General features: G+C 36.0%; 1 protein-coding gene across 5 annotated transcripts in view; it reads left to right on the top strand.

The window, feature by feature from the left end:
- Positions 1-6,310, top strand: part of LOC106878555 (TLC domain-containing protein 4-B) — a 78,029-nt gene that overhangs the window by 29,533 nt on the left and 42,186 nt on the right. For 2 of the 5 annotated variants that reach the window (XM_052970249.1, XM_052970251.1), the window contains exon 1: positions 565-931. The exons of the other annotated variants lie outside the window; for them this stretch is intronic. The gene's annotated coding sequence lies outside the window, so the exon portion shown is untranslated. Of the gene's footprint in view, positions 1-564; positions 932-6,310 lie in introns of those variants that run through there. 5 annotated transcript variants of the gene reach the window in all.

Genomic DNA, 6,310 nt, shown 5'->3' with positions numbered 1-6,310 from the left:
TATATTTATATGTATATTTATATATTTATATATATATTTATATGTATATTATATATATTTGTATATATTTATATGTATATTTATGTACATATTTATATATGTATATTTATATGTATATATGTATACTTATATGTGAATATTTACATTTATTTGTATTTATATATATATATATATATATATATATATTACATGTATATTTTTATATGTATATTTATATATGTATATTTGTATGTATATATTATTTATATATATATATATATATATATACGTCTGTCTATCTGTCTATCTATATACACATACATGTTTTCACAGACCCAACTATATACAATTGTGTACTTACTGTTACACATATGTATATAAACTGCACATGTGTCTGTTTGGCTGATTATTTCCTCGCAATGGTTGCAGCTGCAAAATTAAACAGCTGTTAATAGCAGGCTGATGTCGGTGCTGTAACACGAGATTGCTGCAATCTGTTTGATGCATATATGCAGGAATACTTGCATAGGTTCCTGTTTTGACGTGTACGCATATTTGCTTCACTACATGTGTATTGTACACAAAAGAAATCCTGCCTGATGTTGTATAACAGTATATGTTTGTGTTTATTTAGACACAGGTGGTTGCTAGCACTTAAGTAGAGATTATTTCTTTATGGGATTCACCTTTTTTCTTCATAAACATTTTATATATATAGACAATAATATAGATGTTGAAATAAGTTTATTATATTTTGAAAAACAATTTTATGAATTACAATGAAACATTTACAAATAGGGTGATTTTTATGCTGTGAGTAGAATAAAATTTACTGTGAATACCACGGAGAATGGAACATTCAGATTTTGCCTTGTTACGTATTGGCTTGTTGAACAAATTGATAGGCAAGATTTCAAGTCACAGTAAAGTTGATCTAAACAACAATATAAAGGTATATAAATTTAAACCTTGATTTAAAATAATTGAATGTATTATAACCCTTTGTACTATAGGCATAAAGCCATTAATGGGTTCTCAGCGAAAAATGGGTTCTCAGCCATTTTTGCCTATGAATTCCTTTGATTCCTATTTTACTCGGGGAGTGGAGGATCGTCTTAGCTGTTCAATATCTAGTAACTCCTATTATATTTTTTGATTAAATATTATTAGGAATTGAATTAAAAATGTTTAAATATTTTGTGTATTGTAGTGATATAACCAGTTTATTGCACATTGATATTAACAACAAAATCCAATATGGAACCCCAAGAGCCATATGGATCCTGACTGAGAACCACTGGTACTGCTCAACTGGTACTTATTTTATTGATCCTAAAAAGATGAAAGACAGAGTTGACCTCCGGAATTTGAGCTAAAGATGGACGAAATGCCACTAAGCATTTTGCCTGGTATGCTAATAGTTCTGCCAGCTTACCACCTTAAAAATTTAATTGTCACTGATAGATGAGTTTATAATAGTACCTTCCAGGATGCAGAGGAACTGGCATGGGACTGCCAGCGATGGAGAGCACTGATGGATCTGGCTGGTACTACACATGATGGGACCATGAATTTGGGATGACCCCAGCCCCATCAAGCTAGAGCATAAAGCAAGCAAAGCAGCACTTGTGAAGCATGGTTTGTTTATAGCAGGCATAGGCCATCTTACAGTTCTATATTTAAGAGATGAGGAATTATGTACATTATTTACATTTGATGAATATTTGTTCTCATCTTGTTTGTTGTTAACACAACGTTTCGGTTGATATATCCTCCAGCCCTCTTCAGGTGTCTTGGGGAAATTTCGAACCTGGGTTCTCATTCTTAAGGTATTTTTCAATATTATTATTATTATTCAGGTCACTGCTTGGAATCGAACTCGGAATCTTGGGGCTAGTAGCCTACACTCTTAACCACTATGCCATATGCCCATGGGCAATTATGGAGTGAATTTTAGGGCCTATAAATCTAATATTTTCCTATCCTTCCTTAATACCGGTTCCCATATGTTACTCATATCTGCACTCGGTCTACTTAGGAGGTTGTTGTGTCTTAGCATATGTGCTGCTTCTTTTAGTTTTCCTAGTTTCCAGTGGTGTTCTCTCTCTATTATTTTAGCTTCATCCCACAGGGTTTCCAAGCAGTGACCCGAATAATAATAATAATAATAATAATAATAATAATAATAATAATGATTATAACAACAACATTGAAAAATGCCTTAGGAATGAGAACCCAGGTTCGAAATTTCCCCAAGACACATGATGAAGGCCGGAGGGTATATCAGCCGAAATGTGTTAACAACAAACAAGATGAGGACAAATATCCATCAAATGTAAATAATATAGGCAATCCTTTTCAAGGAGAAGGTCATATAAGACATGGCTCATCATCAGACAAGCTGCATTACTAGAAAAAATATTCAAGGTAATTTTCTGTTGGGCATGTTACTCAGAAAGTCCTATGGGTTAGAGTTTTCTTATGAGGGATTTATACCAAAAAGATTGTTATTTTGAACACATTTTAGTCTTGTTCAATCCTTGATGGAGTTAGGGCAATATCAGAACTAATAAAGGTTGTAACCTATAAATTATTGTAGCAGAGACACAGGAGCAGAAATATATGCTGAGGAAAGAACTGTTGGGTTTGTGTATCCCAATACTTTGACTGATATAAAATTTTATTGAGCTTTAAGGGATGAAAGACAAAGTTGACTTCAGCAGAAATTTGAATTCAGAACTTTGAGTGCTGGAACTAATTACTGCAAAGCAATTTGTCTGATGCAATAACGAGTCTGCCTTCAAATTACTGAAATATAACAATTGTATCATATATGTATTTAACCCATAAACTGCTGGGATTTTGCTGTATGTAACACAAACTGCTGAGCCTATTTTCGGTAAAGGTCAACATCAATCTATCACACGAAAAAAATACTCAGTGTTTCTTAGCACCTTCTCTGATTGGCTACACTGTTTCTGGGGTGAAAGGGTATCGTGTTCATACATTATACATCATCAAAATTAGGTCAGATCATGCCTTATTTCTGTGGCCACGCACGTGGCTTGTTGCACTGTCGCGTTGGCCACTGAGGTTGCCTATCGCAGTTTATGGGTTAATTATATATACTTTTCTGGGCTAGTTACTTGTTTTACAAGTGATTTGATTTGTGGAGGAAGAGTCATTTCAGTCATTTAAGAACATCCCTAACTAATCTTTGAACTTTCTGATAGTGAATATAATCCCATAATGAATTTTTTTTTTTTTACTTCCTTGTCTTCCAATAGTCCTGAAAGCCCTTCTAAAAAAGTATAGATTTCCTGTCCTCTTTTAGCTAAGCTAGAATTAACCCTTTTGACTGAGGCCTGGTTCTATGAAAAATACTTCCTGTTTTAACCTGAACTCATTTAGAACCTCTCATCAAAATTTCATGTTAATTTATCTGTGAAACACCAGCTTTAGACTGACAAAGTTATTATTTTAAAAATTAATTGAAACAGAAGCTGTTTCAACAGAAATACGGTAACAAAAGGGCTACGAACATACCAAACAAACTGTTATTCTCAGAATTTCTGATAGTGAATATAACCAACAGGTAATGTTTTCGCTTTTTAGTTTTACACTCCCCCACCCACCAGCAATCCTGGAGCATCTTCAAAATATATGAGTGGTTTCTGTCTTCTGTCTAAACTGGCATTAAATCCTTTGTTTGGATTGTTTTACTGATGAAACGACAGTACCAGAATAGGTCCTTCAAGACCGAATCTTTGTGCAATTTAACTCCTGCTAAGTGTGTGTGTACATGTATGTTACATATATACACTCACGATGAAAAAGAAAGTTAAATTAAAACATCTTTTGTGATTCAGACTATTTTCATTTATCATGAATACAGATATTTTTGTTCTTTTCTTTTTGTCATCAGACATGTCTCATCCATAGGGATCATCCTCCTCCTCATCGTCATTCTATTTATCTTCATCACCATGTTCATCTTCATCATCATCTTGCATGTCCATTCTATGTTTGCATGCATTAGACAAATTGTTGCCGTGCTCTTAGATGGGTTGATGAGCAACATCTCACCCATGAATTTCATTTCGACATGGTTTCTCCTATTGGAAGCCCTTCCTAAATCCAACCGTTTTACAAAGTGTAGTAGATGCATTTCACCATGACACCAGCACTAGAGAGGTTAAGGGTGACAGTGTTATGTATTGCAAAAGATGGATAAATGGTCATCATCATCATCATCGTCGTTTAACTTCCGCTTTCCATGCTAGCATGGGTTGGACGATTTGACTGAGGACTGATGAACCAGATGGCTACACCAGGCTCCAATCTGATTTGGCAGAGTTTCTACAGCTGGATGCCCTTCCTAACGACAACCACTCAGAGAGTGTAGTGGGTGCTTTTACGTGCCACCGGCACGAAGGCCAGTCAGGCGGTACTGGCAACGGCCACGCTCGAAATGGTGTATTTTACGTGCCACCTGCACAAGAGCCAGTCCAGGGGCACTGGCAACGATCTCGCTCGAAAGTCCTTACACATACCGCGGGCACAGATGCCACACAATTTCGCTTTCGCTTGCCCCAATAAGTCTTCGCAAGCTGAGTTTCGTGTCCAATGAGGGAGACGACGTTGGCATGGGTGCCAGTCGTCAAATTTAACTCGATTTCGATTTCACTTGCCTCAACAGGTCTTCACTCAAATGGTGAAGGTAAATAATGAGTGTTGACACTAAATGGCCTGATAGAAATTATAGTGTATAAAATAGTGTGGTTCAAAAGCAAACTTCTTACCACACTGTCATGCCTGTGTCTTGTATATTCTGTACAGAAATGATATAGAATATGTGAGGTAGATAAAATTCCATAGAGCATTCATATTTTACCAAAAGAGTACCAGTTGAGAACTGGGGTTGATGTAATCAACTTATTCCCTCCCCTGAACTTTCTGGTCTTGTGCCAAAATTTGAAATCAGTGATGTAGTGATGAGGTTCAGTTTACAGCCATGTAGTTTCAGATTTTATCACACTCCACATCATATTGGTAAACGGACTATTGGGAAGGTCTATGCATACACATCATATACATATGCGTTTGTTTACCAGTGTAAAAATGGTGTGTTAAGTTGCATCCCTATATATATCAAAGCTAGCTTAGGACATCAATAAATTGAGGTAGATAAGTACTGAACTGAAATAAATGCTAGATTCAATATGCTATTCTGAAACTTTAAAGAATGGTGCTACAGTTTGGCTGGGGTTCAGTGACTGAAACCAGTAAAAGAATATATGCAATTAGATTGTTGTTGTTGTTGGCACTCCGTTGCTTACGACATCGAGGGTTCCAGTTGATCCGATCAACAGGACAGCTTGCTCATGAAATTAACGTGCAAGTGGCTGAGCACTCCACAGACACGTGTACCCTTAACGTAGTTCTCGGGGATATTCAGCATGACACAGTGTGACAAGGCTGACCCTTTGAATTACAGGCACAACAGAAACAGGAAGTAAGAGTGAGAGAAAGTTGTGGTGGAAGAGTACAGTAGGGTTCGCCGCCATCCCCTGCCGGAACCTCGTGGAGCTTTAGGTGTTTTCGCTCAATAAACACTCACAACGAAACCGCGATCCCGCTGCCCTAACCACTGGGCCATTGCACCTCCACGCAATTAGATCAAGATAGTCATTAAAAACACCTAGACGGTTATATTTTACACTCGTTATCAACATTGCTTCATCATATGTCTATGACGTGGGTACTGATATTCTACTAAATATAGAGTGAAATAGTGTCAGTGACTGAAATGTAGATTTATGAAGAAAGACTTTGACACTGAATGATATGTAACACATATCTACTAATATAATTAGCAGTATATCTCCATCTTTCAGTTTGTCCATCCTACCTGCTATGGTACTTATACTCTGCCTATGTTTCATGCAGTCACCACAAAAAGGTTGCATAGTTAGCCGGATACCGAGTGAGTAGAAATGTACAGGTTTTTAACTGTCCTTATATAAATTGTATACAGTTTGCATTCTCTCCTGACGACCTCTGAAACTGACTGACATCCAAGGATATGGAGTTTTCAGTTGACTACACTTGCACAAGCAAGTTGTTTCCAAATCTCTCTCTCTGTATGTATATATATATATATATATATATATATATATGTGTGTGTGTGTGTGTGTGTGTGTGTGTGTATATTTCCTTTAAGTTCATTTACAGGAAACACTTTTGAATATGCATATAAAGCTTCTATTTTATTATGCCATCTTTATAAATTCCATCCATGGATTATTATTATCATTACTATATATATATA

Source organism: Octopus bimaculoides, chromosome 8, assembly GCF_001194135.2.
Source record: "Octopus bimaculoides isolate UCB-OBI-ISO-001 chromosome 8, ASM119413v2, whole genome shotgun sequence".
Lineage (NCBI taxonomy): Eukaryota > Metazoa > Mollusca > Cephalopoda > Octopoda > Octopodidae > Octopus > Octopus bimaculoides.
This window is presented reverse-complemented; position numbering and strand designations above follow the sequence as displayed.